Source organism: Falco peregrinus, chromosome 5 (assembly GCF_023634155.1).
Source record: "Falco peregrinus isolate bFalPer1 chromosome 5, bFalPer1.pri, whole genome shotgun sequence".
Lineage (NCBI taxonomy): Eukaryota > Metazoa > Chordata > Aves > Falconiformes > Falconidae > Falco > Falco peregrinus.
In genome coordinates this window covers 29670505-29690821 of record NC_073725.1, presented here as the reverse complement: position 1 = coordinate 29690821, position 20317 = coordinate 29670505, and the positions used below count along the sequence as shown (strand labels likewise).

The window sequence follows — 20317 nt, the reverse complement described above, 5'->3', positions numbered from 1 at the left end:
AAGAGAAATACAGCTTTCCATCTGGCACAACTCCTGGAGTTTTAAGCAGCAGCTAAGAAGACAGGTGAAAGTGTTGCCACTGCTTCAACAGATAAGGCTGAATTGAGTTTTGAAATTAAAGCTGTGATTTCGGTGTTTTCTAACAGATTAAACACAGAGCTTCTCTTTTCCAAGGTTACTACACTTTACAAGGGGTGTGACGGTTCATCAGCAAATTAGCGTACAGCTCAAGCTGAGTTACGAGGAATTGGGCAAAGAATACTGGGACATATTTTTCTTCTGCATGATTTTAGAAGAATGCTGCAGGTCTACAAACATCAGTAAAACTTTTTAAAACCTCACATTCTGGCACCGTTCAAAGATTTCAAGTGGTCACTGGCCACCATTTCCTTTGAAAACCAAAAGCTGCTCCAGCAGAAGCCGATAAGTACAATTGTTGTGTTAGTTCACAACCAATGATGGCATTTCAAATTCCCTGCTCTCTGCTGTTACTGAGGCTGTTATAAAAGGATATGTTCTAAAAATAATCTTTCCAAACGTGATTCTCCCACACTCAGAGCGGGGGGAAGGGCATTCCCTTCTGCGTTGGGTTTTATTGAGGAGGCAGAAACCAGCTAAAAGAAATGCAAACGCTCCAGTACTCTACTTTATACACCCAAGACAGTATAGCTCAAAACCAGCAAAAACTAAACAGAAAATTAGATTTGCTCCTTTGTCGAGATCAACCTTTTCAACATACAAAAAAATATTGCATTTTCAAAATTGAGATTTTAATTTGCTGCCTTTGTACCTTTCCACAAGTTTCCCAACCAAATATTTACTCAATACAGCAAGCCTAAAAAACCTACAGGTATTCTCTTTCCATTCATTATTTTCCTTTCATTTCTTTCTGATTGAAACAAAGACGTTAAGAGGAAGCTTGCTCTAGGTGTCCCAGTGGCGGCCCTGACTGCAAGCCCCAGCAGTGTCCCAGCCGGCTGGGCAGGAGGAGCCACAGCCCAGCTGCCACAGCCAGCCCATGTGGGACCACACAGGCATCCACTCTGATTAAAAAGCTGATCTCCTGAAGTTGTTTAACTTACTGAAATGCAGCCCGTAAAGTCCAAAAGTGTCTTTGTCATTTTTTTTTCCTTTTTTTTTTGCTACAGTAACTACAGACTGCAGTGCTTTTAAATCACAGAATCATGTAGAATAATGGAATGGTTTGGGTTGGAAGGGACCTTAAAGATCATCAGGTCCAGCCTGCTGCCACGGGCAGGGACACAGGCCACCAGCCCAGGCTGCTCCCAGCCCCATCCAGCCTGGCCTTGGGCACTGCCAGGGATGGGGCACCCACAGCTGCTCTGGGCAGCCCCTGCCAGCGCCTCGCCGCCCCCATGGGAAGGAGTTTCTTCCTTACAGCTACTCTAAATCTTCCCTCTTCCAGTTTAAGGGTACTAACCCTTGTCCTATCACTACAGGCCTCTGGAAAAAGCCCCTCTCCAGGTTTCTTGTCGGCCCCTTTAGGTACTGGCAGGCTGCTGTAAGGTCTCCCCGGAGCCTTCTCTTCCCCAGGCTGAACAGCCCCAACCCTCTCAGCCTGTCCCCACAGCAGAGGGGCTCCAGCCCTCTGAGCATCTGTGTGCCCCTCCTCCGGGCTCGCTCCAACAGGTCCATGTCTGGGGCCCCCAGAGCTGGATGCAGCACCACAGGGGGCGTCTCATGAGAGCAGAGGGGGAGAATCACCTCCCTCAACCTGCTGGTCGCGCTGCTTTTGATGCAGCTCAGTTCTCCCGAGCATTTCAAGAAGCATAACTGGGAGCAGAATTAGCCAAAAAAGTATATTCTCAGAATCAAATGCACCTGCACAGATTTTGCTCTCATCCCAAATAAAACCATATCCATGACAAAAGCTAGCTGAAGTTCTGTCTGAATTTTTTACAAGCAAAAGAAACACAAATCTCAGTTGCTCCTCTGACACGCTCTGTCAGGGCTCCTGGCCATGCTGCCTGAATGCATCTCCTCTGCCAGGAAACATGTTTCAAACGACCCCTCTAAATTGTTCACTTGTAGCCACCACAAAGCCAGAAGTGACTAACAGAGAATAATGAATTGTGGCTGGGAACTTCAAAATTGCAAAAAGTCTAAGCCTCACATGAAGGTACATGAAGAGAAGAGTTCTTTCCTCTCTTCTCCTTCAATATTATAAACACCAGAAACAAGGAAAATTCAGAAAGTCACTCCTATGAACAAAAAAAATAAAATCCATCATGAGTAAATCTTGACTTCTACTGTCTGCCTCACAAACATCATAAAATGTTTCAGCTTTATCTTTGGAGGACGGCTGCTCTTTGTAGCTTGCTGACTACATGGACCCGAAAGAGCAACCCAACATTCAGTCAAGAGCCAAAAGCTGCACTGGACTTGGTCCTCCTGAATTCTGCAGAATAGACTGGTTGATTCAGGGGAGCAGAACTGAGTCAAAGCTCTTCTCCAATTCATACAAGTAGAGAACAGCCATCATGTGAGAAGTTGTCCCAGCCTGACTAACTTCAGCGCTAGCTGACACAGAACAAGGGGAAATAGTTGAGAGGAAATATATATGGAAAACCCCCTCATACTAAAGTAATTTAAGAATATTTTGTAATAGTTGGATTTCACTTGTTTGCTTTGGAATAGTTTCGTATTTACCACAGAGGACAGACTAACCCAGGAGAACAGGCTCTGCAGAATCACATCTCAAACTTACTACTATGTGAGCAGAGAAAATTCTGTCAGAAAAACGTAACAAGAAAGGCCCCTCCACAAGATTTAAAATCGCTGCCCTTATTTAAAGTACAGATTAAAAATAGGTATTATATTAGTCTAACCCATGATTTCCTACCCTCTGACCTCAAATTCATGAATAATTCCTATTCTGTAGCATAACCGTATTGAAGATGACATTATTTTAGTGACATATATGGCACATATCCTTTAGCAAAGGAGGTTATCTTCTTGCCCATGATGGCAAAAGATGTCTTTAATTCCTTTTCAAAGTGCAATTTAAAATTTTAATTTCTAAACAGTTCAGATGATGCAGCCTACTGGGTTTCAGAACCATGTTTTACCAGTCTTATTAGCTATTAATTATCACTATGCAGATAAGGTCATGACCAGCTCAGCTGGCTTGATTCTCTGCTGCTTCACACTGACATTGATCAGGAGAGAGCCAACTCCGCAGTCCTAATAGGGCTAAGAGTATAAAATTCCTGTGAGATCAGTCTAGTCTACCCAGCCTTTTCTAGAGCTGTCAAGCAGCAAAATGCCATGCACTGCGCAATACAAAAATCCCCAGAGCCTTTGGGCCAGCCAGAGGTTTTCTTTCTCTTCTCATTCTCTTTCCTTTTTTTGGGGATGAGGGTTGGGTTGGGTTGTTTGGTGGTTGTTTTGTTTGGGTGGGGTTTTTTTTTCCCTGTAGTATTTCTTTTCTTTGTTGTTTCGGTTTTTGTTCTCATCGGAGTATTTTAGAGCTATACAGAATCCATCTAAAATGAGTATGGTGTCAGGAGGGCCAGGATTGCTTTCAGATAAGGACCTAAAGGCACTTCCATAGCAGCCTGCTTAGGTTTCATGTATATAATATTAAAAAAAAAAAACAACAAACAAACAAAAACCAAACACAAAACCTCCCAGAGTTTCAATATGAAACCTTTAACTAGCTTACCAAGGAAAAACAGCACTATTTCTGAGCAGTTTTGAGGTGGATCCCAGCTAGGGGATTTATCCAAATTGGATAAAAGCTGAATGTTTCCTGAACAGCTTTATGAACCCCCATGACGTTGAGCTGGAGAGCAGGAAAAAAATAGATTCCAGAACGTTTGCCATAGTTTCAAGATACACTAATGAAATATTAGTCACCAGTATGATAAAACAGTAATCGACTCTTACCATAGACACAGATTACAAAATAAATATAAGGTACTTAAACTCTGAGGTCCTCATGCTAAGTAAGCACAACTATGCCTCGTTTGCCTTTAAGAAACGCATCTAATGGATACAGCTTAATTCAAGAAGCAATTTTGTTTTTAAATAATCAACACTAATGAAGAAGGTATTAAATTTAAAACATCAGAATACTTGGCTCTTTGTTCACTCACTTTGAGAATTCAGTCTGGAGTTGTAAATATGGCTTTTTATATAGTTATGAAAAGGAAAAAAAACAACCCACAAACCACAACAAAACCAAAAAAACAACACAGCACACCTTAGCAGTTTAAAATAAAAAACCGTGCTGCCTCCTTAAATAAATTCCTCTGACATAATTGTTCAGTTCTATCATTAATTCAAAGTTACAGTTCCCTAGTACTATTGACTTTTCTTGGGATGTAGCTCCTTTAGCACATAATTGCCTGCAATTAACCTTTTTTAAACAAATGTTAACATCAGAGACATGAATGTTTAAAGGCAGTATCTGTGGTACCCTTTGCTTCCTTCAGTTACAGCACAGAAAACAATCTCATGCAGACAAGCTGTACATGTCCCTGCTGTATCGTTCCAGGGCACAGAGTGGGCTCCCTGTGCTTTTTTTTTTTTTCCTCCTACTAAAAATAAATTTAAAACTGGTGTCTTTTACCTGGGACTAACAGACAGACACAATCTACTTCCCAGCAGAAAAAAATACAGTGAAGATAAAATGCTACAAACTTAACATGAAGCAAAGTCACTGAAATCAGCATAGACTTTTAAAAGCATCTAGTACTTGGGAATACAGAAGATAAAGGACTGTAAGTATTACTTCAGGATAAATATTAAGATCATAGTTTTTAAAAAAACCAAACAACAACCAACACAACAAACAAAAATTAATGCCTCCAAATCTATATTTGCTAAGTGTTGGTGCACTTCCAGCTCGCCCGCCTGACTGTAGGTCTTGACTGGAAGGGTAAGCGAGGGCTGTTCTCATCAGAAAGTTGTTGAGTCTGCTTAAATCTGTCAAAAGCATACTGTTAACTGCTGTGAAGATCAGTGTCTTTTTAACTCTCAGAGACAGGTACAGCACCAGCAGATGCCATTTATATTTTGCCTCAAAGCAGCATACACAGAGGACCCATCTAGATGCAAGCAGGGCCATTGCTGGGGAAAGGAGAGATGTTAGATTGCGAGATACATTCAGATTTAATGTCTATTCAATCTATAAATACCTTCTTGGTACTACCTGCAAGGTTACCACAAGTAAGGGGCACACCTAAAACTCAAAAGCCAAACGCTAAATACCAATGCAATTAACAAACTTCAAACTGACCATAAAGCATTTTGTTTTGGTTCACCTTGAACAGATCACACTAAGGATCCCATAACTTATTATCACCAGGCCTTTAAAAAACAGCTAAAGCACCGTCCTTACTTCCTTCACCCTCTGCTTCTTAATCAAAACTCTCTTGAAATCAGCTAGCTTACTTTTTTGGACTCCATGGTTCACATTCCTGTTATTTCAATCCACAAAGCCTCCCTTCTCCCTGTACAACATGGTGGCATTGACAACAATGCTGTGCTAGTTGCTGGAGGAATTCAGAAAGAAACAACAACCCCAACCCATTTGCCCATGCCTTCTTCAAAGACCTTAACAACCCCTAATGTTCATTAAGCAACTGCTTACACAGAACATAATTCCTAAACAATATTTTGTACATTACAATAAACCCAGATGAGTTTTAACACAATTAAAAAAAAAAGGCGGGGGGGTGGGGGTGGGGTGGGACACACCCACCCCCAACAGTACTGCAGACCCCAATTTAGCAAAGAAAGTGAGTATATGCATACATTGAGGCATACACAGCAGGTTCACATGCATCTTTGTCAGAGTTCTTGGCACAGAGTGTTACCAAACCTATGGATTACAGTCTGGTAGCTTTGTGGTTAAAGGTACCTGGCAAGATCTGGCAGCCTTGGAGAACTGCCTCTTTTCTCCTTACTTTTCAAAAATTTACTGTTAAAGAGCATAAAAGTATTATTTTATTTGCAAATGCTATGATTTAAAGAAAAAGATAAAAGCCTGTGAAGATACGAGAGCAATAACGCATTCATTTATGCTTGCCTGGTATGCAGTGTCACCTTGCAAATAATAAAAAAAATATCTGAAATAAATTGGAGAATATATTACTCTCAGCTCAAACTACTATGCCAAGCATACATCAGGGGGACATCTTCTGCAGGGGACAGCCAACTCGCTCCCATTATCATTAACGAAAATCAAGCAGCTAACGCTCTGCCTCAAAACCTTATCCCTCAGTGACAAACAAAAGTGTTAATGATGGCTAAAACTGTTGCATTTTTCTTTTTAATTGTCAATATTTGAAACCACTCTCCAGTTACAATCGATGCAGTACAACATAAAGCAATGCTCTGAGATTTAAGAACTGCTCACTTGTTTTCTACGATGCTGAACACTCTCTGGTGTTCAGGTAAGTACAAGTACTTCAGGAAAACCCCAGTGTGCACAGGACAAGCAACTCCCAGAGACTGCTGCTTCTGTGGCTTCTTTTTTATTGTTTACAGACTGATGCATGGCTTAAAATGAAGGATGCGTGACTGCAGTGTTGTCGCCATCACCTCTGAGCCAATTAAAGTTGAAATTGTTCAGCACCTCTCAGAAGAAACTCAGCATCTCACAGGCTCAAACACCACCTCTTGCTGTTGGATCCTTGGCAAAAGGAATGAAGAAAGGGGGGTGTGTGTTTGTGTGTGTGTGTGTAAGCTGTGAGTTTTCATCCTTGCACAGGGCAGCATGGCTTAGGGTGGCTTATTAATCCAGTGCCTGAATAAGCACCAGTGCCTCAGCATGAGCCACTCACGAGCACATGATTTTGAAAGCTGGGGAAGCATAAGTACGCATCCAGAAGTGCCACTCTGGTCTTCTAGGACACCAGGCCAGAGAAAAGGGAGGAGAAGAGCAGCAAAGTAACCACAGCTCCCTCAGAGAGGGGAAGGTATCTGGCTAACTGAGAAGATACAGGACGATAAGACACCCAAAACTGTTTTCCCTCTTTTCAAGTCAAAGCAACCGATGGCAGAATTTGCCCTAAAAACTGAGGAGAGACAGCCATTACCTTAGAGAATGGTAAACTGTTCATTATCACCATTTTTGACTGCATGTGAGGAATCAGAGGGGTTGGATCTAAAACTTAGACGAAAGCAGGGACAAAGCACACAAACTGCAATTTAGATACTGGTCTCAAAAAGGCAGCACTAGAAGCCAGAGCCAGCTCAGGGCTTCTTCATGGCATGCCACTTAAGCTGGATTTTGCTGCTACAAAGTGAGAACAAAATTTTTCAAGGCAAGAGAAACAATTTCTCTTCTTTCCCAGACAAGCTAGAAACACACATATTACATTTTTTCCTCCTAATTAGATAGTTATGATGAAACCCTACAGTGTGGCTTGAAAACTCATTATACGGTTTCAAAAGTCAGGTTTGATGACTAGTATTTTAACTCTATCTGTCCTTTCTGTCAACTTTCACACCAGTAAGAACACTTAAAAGTCAAGAACAACCAGTCACATGTGCAAGATGTTCACTGGGATTTCACTGCTTCCATAACTCACTCACCCTCACCTGAGTACCTGAAGTACCTGCCCTGAGTTTAGCATTTCTTTATGTACTTCCAAAAACTTCCAAAACATGCAGGAGGGGCTGAATTCGAAGAAGCCCTTTGCTTCTTCAGGGCTTGAAACTGCAGCAAGTAGCTTGTAGTAGAAATCCTTTAGAGCCCTTTCCACACAATGACTCACAAGTGCTATGAGAAAAGATTTATCCCCTTACTGAGCAACAGGCAAGGAGCAATCTGCAGGTTTTCAAAAGTCTTAATTATGCTTCTTAATTATGTGCAGTTTCTTTTCTGATTTCCATGTACAGATCATATTATAGATTAATTTTTCTGTTTCATGGCCAGAAAAGAGACACCTTGACACCTATCTATAAGGAGGATGACCAGTCATAAAAGGTAAACTGCTACACAAAAATGTATGAAAAGACACCTACACAGAAGACATGAAGCCTTAAGGAGGAAACCAGAACATCTGATGACAATACAACTACTGAAAGACAAAGGTGACTCCCATGTCGTTAATGAAGAGGTCTTCTGTCCTGCTAACTGCCCACAGAGCAGCAACTGAGCAAACTTCTGACCCTTTGGGTTTTTTGTGAGGATGTGCTTGAATACCTTAAATATATTAATAAAATCTCTTCAGGTTTTGAGCCCTTACACTAAGGTACATAACGTTTCGCAGAGAAGCAATGCACTGAGGATGCTGAAAAACACTTGGGCTACAAAAAGGAACAAAACATATCACTTAATCTTTTTGGGGAATGTAAGCCCACACAGCAAGGACCAGAGAAAAGACACATAACGGCAGGCAGCTGTTTGAAGTCTGTTGTCTCTGTATGGCTGAAATTTGGTAAGTCCCTGGGAGACAGAAGTTTTATTAAATCTTTCACTGCTGACCTCTGCGGCAGGTTCTCTGGAACTGACAGCGAACCAGGATACTCTACTGGCATTAACATTTCAAAAGGTACCTGGCACCTCTTCCCCAGCACAGCACAGAAGCATTAATTAGAGAGATAGCAGAAGATAAATGCGCATACAAAATGAGAGTCAGCCTCCATTTGACACTGAGTAACCTTTACCAAAAAGCATCCTCACTTTCATCAGGCTAACTCAAGGAAGTATTGTCCCATTTCTCCACGATTCAGCAGTACAATGTATGACCCTATTTGTTTTCTGGAACTTGTAATTTCAACATCATCGTACTGCAAAGTTTAATAGAAATTCTTTTAAGGTTAGTACTAACTGCAAAAGTGAAAGGTAGGCCTTAGGAGCTCCAAAGGAACCGGTAGAAAAGTGTTTAATATACTAGTTAGTGTCCCTGTCTTCAGTGGGATGGAGCACCACAGCTGGGTCAGGCTTCTGCAGCTGGCAGGGATCCTATGCTAATCCTCGTCCTGCCCTCCTCACAGCGTCACCACTCCTACAGATCCGAAGCACAAGTATGGATATTGTAGTCTGCAAAGCCTGCACATTTACCATTATGAACACATACAAGCAGTTCTCTCTTTCTCAAGTAAGAGAATAGGCATTCAAACAACCATTTTAGTGAGCAGAGCTGCAATTCAAATGCCTCTGATAAAGCTCTAATTAAAGAATAAAAACCTCTTTTATAAAATCTTGATGTATGGCTGAAAATAAGAAACAAAAAAAAGCTTCAGCTCTCCTGTAAACATAAATCTGCCTTCTGATCATAACCTGATGTACTCAGTTGAAACAGTTTTTCTATCAAGGTTTTATTTGTTCTGTGTTTGAAGAGATAAAGACTGAGGGACTGACAAAACACGTTCATCTAATGAAAAAGCATCTCTCTCCTGCTGTTACCTCCTATAAAACTTTTAAACTACTAAAATGAACAGGTAAGTTTATACCTACGTTCTGCACCTTAATAAGACACAAAAAGATGTCTGGTTGACAGTGACTTGCTGGACTTAGGTTTTTATTTCTTTCTGCTGTTCATTAGCGACCAAACCTACATGTAAGGAAACCTGTGGCAGAGCCACCCTGGCCACTATACGGGCCGTCTGCTTTCCCTTGCCTCTCCCAAGCACAAGGAAATGTGTTAATCTTGCTGTTAACATCTTCCTTTAGCTTTGCTGCAGTCAGATTGCTCCTCCTGGCAGCCAGCATAGCTTCAATGCCTGCCCCCCACCCCCCAAAGAAACGGGCTTTTTAGACACTGGCCATCACCACCACAGGGGAGCTCCCTGCACCTCCCGGGATGACCCAGCTGAAAAGGGGAAGAGCAATGACACAGCCATAGTATTCCATATAAGGGTAGGAAATGCTTCTTAGGAGGAAAAAAACCGGAATTTTGCACTGGCTAAAGTGTGCCAAACCCTGAAAGGCCCTTCTTGTTTCTCAGAGCTTCCTTGGTCCCCCAAAAGCACCAGCTCAGAAGGTACAGTCTTCTCCTGGCTTCAGCTACTGCCTGACACTGGAGTAACTCACCAGCAGCTAACTGAGCCAGGAGAACTTAAGAGAAACTGAAAATCTAGTTTATATTAATTATTTCACCATTTAGCCCTCAGCTGCTAAATATTAAAACCACAAAGCAGGCTGTCGCTTCTCCAACATTCTCTCATACCTGTGCAGTGGCTATTGAGGCCACGCTGTCCTCATTTGACCTACCAGTATTTCACTTGCAGCTTATTAAACTGATTTTACCAAGGAAATACTGATCCTAAGCACAACATACAACAGCTATCACAACAATCACAGTACTCTGTGCTGTTTTTCTCTCTGGTACACACTTAGAAGTCCTAACTCTTGAGAACGAACTAACAGCAAATACATCAAGGCAGCACATTTTTGTGAGAAAGCAAGGTCTGTGAACAAGACATCTACCACTGCAAAGCCTTTGCTATAGAACTCACTAACAAGCATCAGAAACGTGCATCCCACGCTAAAGTCCTTTCTAGGTGCCAGCCCTTCACACCTGCACACAGATGGCCTCACTGGGCACACGTGCGTGGCAGCTCTGTCCCCAGCGCAGGGAAGCTCCACATTGGCTCCCTGTGACAGCAGCACAGCCAGCAAGTCAGAACCCACAAGGAGTTCAATGCAAAACTCAGATTCAGAGGGAAACTGATACTTATATTCAGACTTTGTAGCTCAGAAGAGGCTGTAAAATTCATTTGTTACTTTTACCTCATTTAAAATTGAACAGGTTTCCAAATAATCTTTACTAAAAAAAAAAAAAAAAAAAGTAAAAAAGAAAACCACAAAAAAACCCACAAAAACCCAAACACCAAGAAAGTGCAAGAATGGCCAAAAGAAATCAAAAGGACACTGTGAAGGGTCTCCAAGGCTACAAAGAGAACTGGGTTGACTGAAGTGTATATAAACCTGAGCGAGTGTTAAAACAGCTCAGAGATGGGCAGCAGAGTAGTTATGGTAGCAGTGGCTAGGCTTGTTTCCTGGACAATACCAGCTTCAGCTACAACGGCCTTAGCTGTGTTCGAGAAACCTCTGTGTGTGTGTGCACCCACCTCCTGAGCCCATCCTCCAGGCTAGGGTGCTATAGTGTGTTTTCAGTAAAGCAAGTAGGTACGTGCCACAACCGCTATTAAGTTGCGGTGGGTTGATGCGGGCTGGGTGCCCGGTGCAGCCGAAGCTGCTGGAGCGCTCCCCTGCACAGCTGGGCGGGGGGAGAAAATATAACCCAAAGCCTGTGGGTCGGGGTAAGGGCAGGGAGATCGCTCAGGAATCACCATCACGGGCAAAACAGACTCGACTTGGGGAAAAAGAGTTTGATCTACTACCACTCAAATCAGGGCAGGGAAATGACAACTAAAATGAAATCAGAAAGACACCTTCCCCCCACCCCTCCCCCCTTCTTCCCAGGCTCAGCTTCACTCCCGGTTTCTCTCCCTCCTCCCTCCCTGGAGCAGCACGGGGGACAGGGACGGGCCAGCCCATCACACCTTCTCCCTGCCGCTCCCTCCTCACACCCTGCCCTGCCCCAGCCCCAGCCTGGGGTCCCTCCCAGGGGACACAGCTCCCCCCCAGGGGACACAGCTCCCCATGAGCTGCCCCAGCTGAGCCCTTCCCAGGGGCTGCAGCTCCCCATGAGCTGCCGCAGCGTGGGGCCCCCTCGGGCGCAGCCCCCCGGGCACAGCCGGGGTCCCCCCTGGGGGCACAGGCCCTGCCCCAGCCCGGGCTCCGCTCCTCAGGGGGCCGCAGGCCCTGCCCGGAGCTGGCCCATCGCGGGCTGCCCAGGGGTCACAGCCCCCTGCCCGGGCTGCAGGGGGGAAGCTGATCCCCCGGAGGCTCCCCGGAGGCTGGGGGGCTCTATGGGCCAGGGGAGCCTCTGCTGCGGTGCCTGGAGCCCCCCGGCCCCCTCCTGCCCTGCCCTGGGGGCTGCAGGGCTGCGCCTCACAGTCTGCTCCTCTCTCCCAGCTGCAAGTTGTCACAGATTCCCCAGCCCTTCTTAACTATGTCACCCCGAGGCGCTGCCCCCACGGCTGGGGGCTCAGCCCTGGCCAGGACACTGGTGGGCACGGGCTCCAAGGGGCACAGGGGAGCTTCCGGCATCTTCTCACAGAAGTCACCTCTGTAGCCCCCCTGCTACCAAACCCTTGCCAGGCAAGCCCACTGCATAAGCCCTTAACACCCAGCCGGTGATGGAAGCCATCTCCCAAACTCCTACAGCTCCAGCGGGCTGGTGGCATGCACTGCAGGGAGGGCTGGGGGGGAGCCTGAGTCAGCCCGCCGGGTTGTAGCTGCAGCACTTAGTTTACCGTCACTTCCCCATACAGGATTTACAGAGCACAAATGATAGCATTTAGGTAACCACCTACCTGACAGGTATCAAATACAGGCAGGTCAACGTATAGATTTACTGCTTTGACATTCATACATGGCAATCACAGAAAGAACCACACACATGACTGAGGCATGAGAAACATTGCAAACGTACACGTGATACTACAGAGTGCTCTGTCCTCAGTCTTTCTCCTCCCCGACCCTCCTTTCCCTTTTCTTGCCTATGTGGGTTATAAACCCTCTCAGACAGAAAATCCCTCATTCTGGGTAAGTAGCACATAGTCCAGAGTCCCTGTCTTGGGGTCTGTACAATTAATTTTCTATCAAGTAGAAGAGCTGAAAACAACCTTTTAATGTAAACTCTGGTGCTGGTGGTGCCCTGCTTATTATAAGAAATGCTTAACAATACAGGCCCCCCCCCCCATATCAACTGACATTACTATGATTAAAAAAATATTTATAAAGCCCTCAACTGCTATCCAACTATTATTGTCATTACCAGTTCCATTTAATCTTTTATTAAATTTCAACACACTAATTGACTTCTTTTATAGAATCAGAAATAGATCTGAAGGACACAGTTCTACCCATAAATAACACAAATGCAGTGATGAGCTCTTATTTAAAAGCCATTCCCTTTATATACGGTGATGGTAGCTGTTCTTGAGGGAAGACACTCAGAGGTCTGAGATCTCTGCTGCTGTGTGTAGCTGTTTACGGTACAGGAAGGGAGAGGAGAACTCTGAGCGGATGAAACATTGGAAATGCTCTAGAAGACTGGACACAGAGGAATTGAAAACCAGACACTCTGAATTTAGTGTGCATTGAGATGCTCTAGACCACCATAGGTGACATGATGTAGCGTAACCATCATTAGACATGTCAGTTAACTGAAGAGTGAAGTTCTGGCTGACAGTGTGGCCCATTCCTTCTATGTAAAATTCACTACTTGGTAATTATTATTTTTTTTCTCCACACCCACACATTTTAATACCAGCAGGTCATTAATTCCCAGGTTGATAAGTTTTTGAAAAATGTGTAAAGTTGGGAGGAATAGATCCGTCTGCCTGATAATGAGGTAAGGGACCCATATTTTACTGGAATGACACAGAAACTCTCACTGAAGTTACTTTTCCTAATTGTCCTCAGAGAGAAATGGAAAGTACTCCCGAAGATGATCAGAGAACTCCATTTCCCTGTAAGCAAACCCATCACCTAAATCCTAGGCTGTGAAATACCTGGTTAAGCTCAGATGCAAAACAAGCCTGCACAGCCAGTTACAGCCAGCCAGCTCGTAACTCACAGGAATTTGTACTTATGTGCCCAAAACAAGGCACAAAGATTTTGGACCGTTCCCCCCTCCAAACTCACCCCACACACTCCAGGACTTGCGGCACGCCTGCGCAAGGGAGCAATGGCTGCTGGGGCTCGTGCTGCAGCGCTTTGGGGGGGTCCCACCACCAGTGGTTTTTGCCAATGGCTCCCTAACATCCTAAACCACCCCCTCTCTTACCTAGGTCCGTGACAGAGAAGGGGGGGCGGTGCACAAAGTCCCCCTGCAGAGCTGCGGGGGAGGGGCCCAGCTGGGTCCCAGGCTCGGGAAGGGCGGCTGCAGCATCCATGAGCTGCGGGATAGAAGAGCAACAATTTCTTTTCAGTTGTACTCCCGGCTGGTGTCATTACCTGGAAAGGCTGATGTAAGGTAAAAGGAGCCTCAACTTTTACAGAATTTTTTAAAACGCAGGTTCCTGGATTTGTGCCCACCCTTTGTCTAGCCCAAGGATGAGTATGTATGAGCAGATTTCTCCATCTCTTTCTTTCACAAGGTGGGAAAAACAGTTTACAAAGGCAGTTTTCAGATAAACCAAAAAAAATAAATAATGAAAATTACTTCTAAAACACAGAAGTAAGGAACGAAAACTACAGCCTACTGGTAACCCATGTGTTTGTCCTCTGGATTCCTATAATATGTTCAGAGTTAAAATTATCCACTCTCCAGGGATAAGACTGGAGCAAGCCAGTGCATGAACGTCCAAATCAGCTGATTTACAAGGGGGAGAGGGAAGGGAATAAAGCAAAAAACCCCGACATTTGGATTGACAACTTGTCTGTGGCCCTGTGCCAAGATCCTGCCTAATACACTTGGAACATGCTGAAATATTAAACCCCAGAAGCACAAGAACTAAAAGGGAAATTTTGATGAGCTCTTAAATGGGGTCACGCACGCGCCTGTATTTCTGCTGGCGCTATTGGAAGGACTCAAAGCTTGCCACTGCTTTTCCAGTGTGAATGTGGCAAAGAAAACACTTTCCACTCTGATTAAAAATGAGATCCCGCAGAACGGGGAAGGCATCACCCTCCTGATGAAAGCCCTCTTCAGCATGTCGGGAATGCTATTAGAGTTCTTGAAACCAGTCCCGAGGTGTATTATGATCACATATATGCATGACAGCGCTGACCACTTAATCCCCCTTCTGTCATAGGCAAGTTGGAGAATAAAAATTACATGGACACCCAAGGGTATTTTATAATAGAATACTAAATAAAATAATAAATTTGCAGATTATTTTGGCTTTGCCTCGTGGTACTGCATTATATACCAAATATTCGTGGCCTCTCAACTCATTACTATTTAATTACAACGCAATACCTTTCTTTCAGACTTAATTAACCTTTGAAAGGAGTTTGTGACCTTGGGACCCTCCTGTAACACTTGCAACATGCTGCTAGAATATTGCTTTGCCGGGAAGCACTTCCTTTAATGCTTAGATTTAATGAAATGCATGGGTTTTTATGGGGAACACACAAAATACAAGAACCCTGCATGTGGTCACTTAATGAACAAGAACTAAAGCATATAAATTACAATCATCAATTGATACTAGATTAACATTAAAACATGCTGCAAGGGTTTCCCCAGAGGACAGGCTCATTACAGTAAACATGATCATGGACACTCTTCCCTATTGCTTCCACTGCAGGGCAGAGAAGAGGGAGTAAGGAAACGAGGAGGGATTTGCCCATGTAATTCCAATTTGTTTAAGCCAGCAGAAGCTTAAGTACCCCACCAAGCCCAAGGACAGTGTAGCACAGTTCCAGCTCCTGTCTTTGTCAGAAATTGGTGTTCAATCTGAAACGCTTTGACTCTAAAGAAAGTCAGAGAGCAGTAACCTTTTCACAAGACGAGGGGCAGAACCACAGCCCGTACAGCTGCTTTCATTGCTTTGCTGCAAAGCTTGGAATGATGGATCAATGTTGGCCCCTTGGTGCCGATCAGAGCAGATGCTTGCAGAGGGGGTGTGGGTTCAGTAACTCACTTGCTAGCAGTGTTAACTCTTCAAAACGGATTCTTCACCATCCTAAGAATTCCCTCCGGGAGCTGACACCCCCATCAATCCACGCATGTTCCTCACACGATTCCCTCCTGTACAAAACCATCCCAAAATCACATTATGCATGTTTCCCCCCTCCCCCTAAAATTAAAAGCATCAGAAAAAAAAGGCATGCTGACACTCGCATCTGTCACTTTCTTCATTACAAGTATTTGTTGTCAGATCTTACAGATGATGTTTTAACAAAAAAAAAAATGGCACTGAGTTGTTTACTGACTCTTTTTCAGTTGTATTTTTGGGACAGTCTGTCTTTCTCTTACCACTCAAAATACTTTAATGCACACAATTCCAATCTGATCTGTCACCAGCATTTAACATGCCTGCTGCAGCTTATAAAATTAGAAAACATCAATCCTCCCACAGATACTGCTGGAACTTGCAGAGTCAAATCACATTCTTTTGTCTTTACTACTACAGAGCCTGCTTTCCTTCTTTCTTGTGACAGAGTAACAGTTGCTCCACTGGAGTTATTAGATTGGTTTATTCCAGAAACTTTTCTCTTTTTCTGCTTTGGGGTCAAAAACAATTTCACTCCCTTCACATCCTTTTCCTTGTATCCTGTTTTTCTCCCTCCCAATTTTTGCCTTTTTTAGATTATGCCTGTGCCAACTTTCACCGAACCTATTCAGCTTTCCTGAACACCGAGGCAAAAGTCCCGCTGGCACAGAAGCAGCGACAGCCCAAGTTCTGTGTACCAGCGCAGAAAGGCTGTATGATTTCAAGCCCTTGCAGAGTGACTTCGCTTCTGCACAGAGGGGGTGACAACCATAGGCACTGCTCCCCACACTGGCCCACAGCTGGATGACCAGCACCCTGAATGAGGGCACTGGACTTGTAACACGCACCAATTGCAAAGGGGTGTGTGTGGAATAAATCACTCTACTGTTCACTCACTTATTTATAAAAACAACAAAAGTGTGTGTGTGTGGGGAGCCTACCTACAAATCCTGCTACCCTCATACTAAATATTGTGAGCTACGCCTGTATGCCACTCTCTTTTGTGCTGAACAAAAAGAGGTGACATTTTTTTAATCCACTTTTAACCACTGCCATTGCTACCCACTCTGTCAGGTTTTTGTACATCAAGAGCTCTAAAAATATACCTTTGCTAACCTGCTGATGCTTATCAAGCTTCTTCACTAGCATCATATGAGCTCTCTCCACACTAATGAGTTAATCCACTGCCTTCACTTAGACAGTCATTCTTCTTTATATAGAACGCTTATAATGAATAAATGAAGGGGAACAGCTATATGATTATTTACTGCTTCTATTCTTTTCCATATGCCAGGCACCTTTTACATGGAGATTAAAATACTTAAAGACACACTGTAGGAAATACAGAGCAAACTGCCATGTGTATTCTGTCTGATCCACAACATCTTACCTACACGTTCCCTTTAGCCACATGATGTGATACCCTGAATGGGCCACTCAGCTTACTTTCAAAAAGAAACAAGAAACTTATTCCAGCTGGAGTTTCTTAATAACCAGGGAAAGCCAGGCAGTTTGAGAGTCAAGCAGCTCGCGTAGGTGGGATATCCCTCAAGAGTTACTAGTCCAAGAACAAGTTATTGCTGTAGCATGAATTTCATTCCGGGTGTTACTGCTTCCAAAGACTATTCTAAATATTTTGATCACTGCGTGGGCACCGCAGAGTAATCCCAAACACAATAGGCAGTAACAATTTCCAACTATTGCCAATGCTGGCTTCAAATCTGAAATCAGGGTAATAGATGCTCAAACACTATTTACACAGCTAGAAGCTGTTGAGGGTTTTTTGTTTGTTTGTTAACCACAAGGGATAAAAATGGATTACATCCCTGTCTCTGGAAGACTTGGGTACTGACAAAGTTGCAGTGAGAGTCTCACTCTTGCTCCTCCCGTTTCACAGGCTGTTGGAACAGTACCAGGTTGCTGGCAACATAAGACCCAGCTGTGGCAGTTTCCCTGCTTGTACTCACCATGGAGAAGTGATGCATCACGTAAGTCATTAATTATATTGCAAGAATTCAGGGCTACGTATGGAGAGAGTGTAATTGCTTAGCCATCTAGAGGTTAATCCCTTCCCAATTAAGTCAACAGAAGATCCTGAATCTGTACAAAAGGTGATTTGGGTCACTATTTGGCAAGCACAGGCCTTATCTATTCCTGTGTTGTGTTGTGACATTGAAGAAGAAAAACTAAGTAACACAAAAAAGAAATAAAAAAGAAAGAAAAAAAAAAGTCTGTGTTAAAAGCTCTGCCAAAGTTACTGTGAACGAGTTGCAGTCTCCCATTCACCGCGTGCGTTTCAAAATCCAAAAAAACCCCAAAACCTAATTTCTAGCAGAATCTGCAGGTAGTGTGCCCACAGAGACAGATGGTTTGCTTTTTTGCTCTCTAGAATAAAATACAAATTTAAACAACGCTGAGTTGTATTCATTCTCAAGTTTTCTTTGTTTGACTTTTTTATTTTGCAGTCAACTTAGTTCAATATTCATTGCTACTCAAAGGCATAAACCAGGACATCAGCCAAACCCCACTAAAAGCTGTGAGTTTTTTACTTGAATGCATCTCTTCCTTGGTCCATTTTCAATACTTTATACAGTTACATGCATATGTACCTATTTGAGCTAAAAAGAATTACTGTGGGACAAATATATCTTTATTCTGAATTTGTTCATGATCAGACTGTCTCACACCAGACAGGTAATTTGATGGTATTCTGAAACTGTCATCTAACCCTTCATCTACTGCTCTGTTCTCTTTCTTATCTCTCCAAAGTTCACTCTTCTAGGCGTATCTGTGCAGTGCTGATCTATTCTCAGGGTGCTTATGTGTACACAAGTGCTTACAAAAAGATAAGTGAGATGGAAAGTATTTGCAAGTAGAGGCATTGCCAATGGCATACAGAACAAGCTCACTCTGGTATCAGAAACCATTCTATTACCTTAGCGCGTGCCTCAGTCCAACCACTCTCCATTTCTTAGCTGAGCTAACGAGCTAGAGCTGAATGAGATACTGATACTGGTCCAGAGTTCTCCAGAGACCCCAGAATCAGTTTGCAGGTAAACTCTAGACTTGCTTGTACAGAATGTCTCACACAGGCAGAGAAGCATCATAAGACAAGCCCAGTGGACCTTCACTGATATCCATTTAGGACCCTCTGTAACCTTGGATCCAACCTACCTTACCAGTTTCACATCCTAACACATGATCAGATGTCATTCTACCCAGTTTTTTGGGATGGGTAGGCAAGATATTTCTGTGCAGCTTATGCCATTTCCAGCTGCCCTCTGTATTTTCACTTGTTACCCCAAAAGATCTTTCTTCCCTTGCCCAAAATGTTCTGCAACTTTAGAATTTTCTACATTTCTTTATAACTGACATTCACTATGGTTTTCAGGTACATTGCCTAATACTCTTTGAGAATAAAGTCTGTATGCAAGATGGAGACAGAAAAGTATCTCTTTTTTTAAAAATACAACCACATAAAGGCATTTTCTCCCCCGTTTTGCAAAAATAAAACCCAGAGTGATACCTAAATAAGGTAGGTAGTATGTTGCTTGTAGAGGAGTGTGCACACCCAGGAGTGTGATTTTTATATGAACAATGAGTTGAAGCAGAAGATTTCAGTTTCTCTGAATATAAATGTATCCAAAAGCAGCTTTGGAGGTACCACTGTACACCTTATCCACATGCTTGTGCAAATTATTTCTGGAAGCAGAACAAAACTGGCTCTACCATGTTTCAGGGCTCTAACTTTTTACCAAGGACTAATCCTTGTGTCTTCAATTTGTAGAGCTGCTTGGCAACTTCACCTAGTCCAACTGATTCATTGATGCTCAACCCTTCATGTGGATGGCTTTGCAACTGGTTTTGCAGTTTTCGCTCCGTGGCTTATCCTTGTCAGAAGAGGCACAAAGTACTCATCACTTGGCCGTAAAGAGTTAATTTATTAACTGCTCTAATTTATCAACTGTAACAAGTAGCCTTGGTGGTAGTTTGAGAATGCAGTTCATTGTTCTTGATAGCATTTTCTGTGAAAACAACTGTGGCACAAAACGTTTTAAAATGAAAAGCTGTAAGAGCCCACTTGTAAAATGGAAACACTCTTGGAATAAAATTAGATTTAAAAACAAATCTTAGCAGAAGAACTAGGAAAAATAGTTTAAAGATAAATGGATTTATATTTTAAAGTTTTACTTCTCATTATATTCTATAATGCACAGTCTCCCATTCACAAGCTACTGGCTTCACTACCACTAAATTTAAACAGATTTGAAGTACACAATCATCTGTTCTCAAAATAAAGGTGCCCATTTGAATGCAAATTGTTAAAAGTCAGAAATTCTGGCTTTCACATCGTTATAAAAAGACAGCAGAGTTTACTGAAGAAAGAGAATAAGAAAGAAAACCAAGAAATAAACATCCAGAAGATGTTTACGCTCCAACAATCACTAATAAGTTTACTGAAAGAACATTTTAGAGACAGCAAAACCTAATCTGAATAATTTATCTATGGGTGTTATTTGTGTTCCATCGCATTAAGTAATATTGTGTAATTTGAAGTCACCTGGAAGGGACTATACCCACTCTCTCCAGGAATTTTCTA

General features: G+C 43.1%; 1 protein-coding gene across 6 annotated transcripts in view; it reads right to left on the bottom strand.

Moving 5' to 3' along the window:
- The window catches only part of TPK1 (thiamin pyrophosphokinase 1), a 313129-nt gene that overhangs the window by 164065 nt on the left and 128747 nt on the right, over nucleotides 1–20317 (bottom strand). The window lies entirely within an intron of this gene.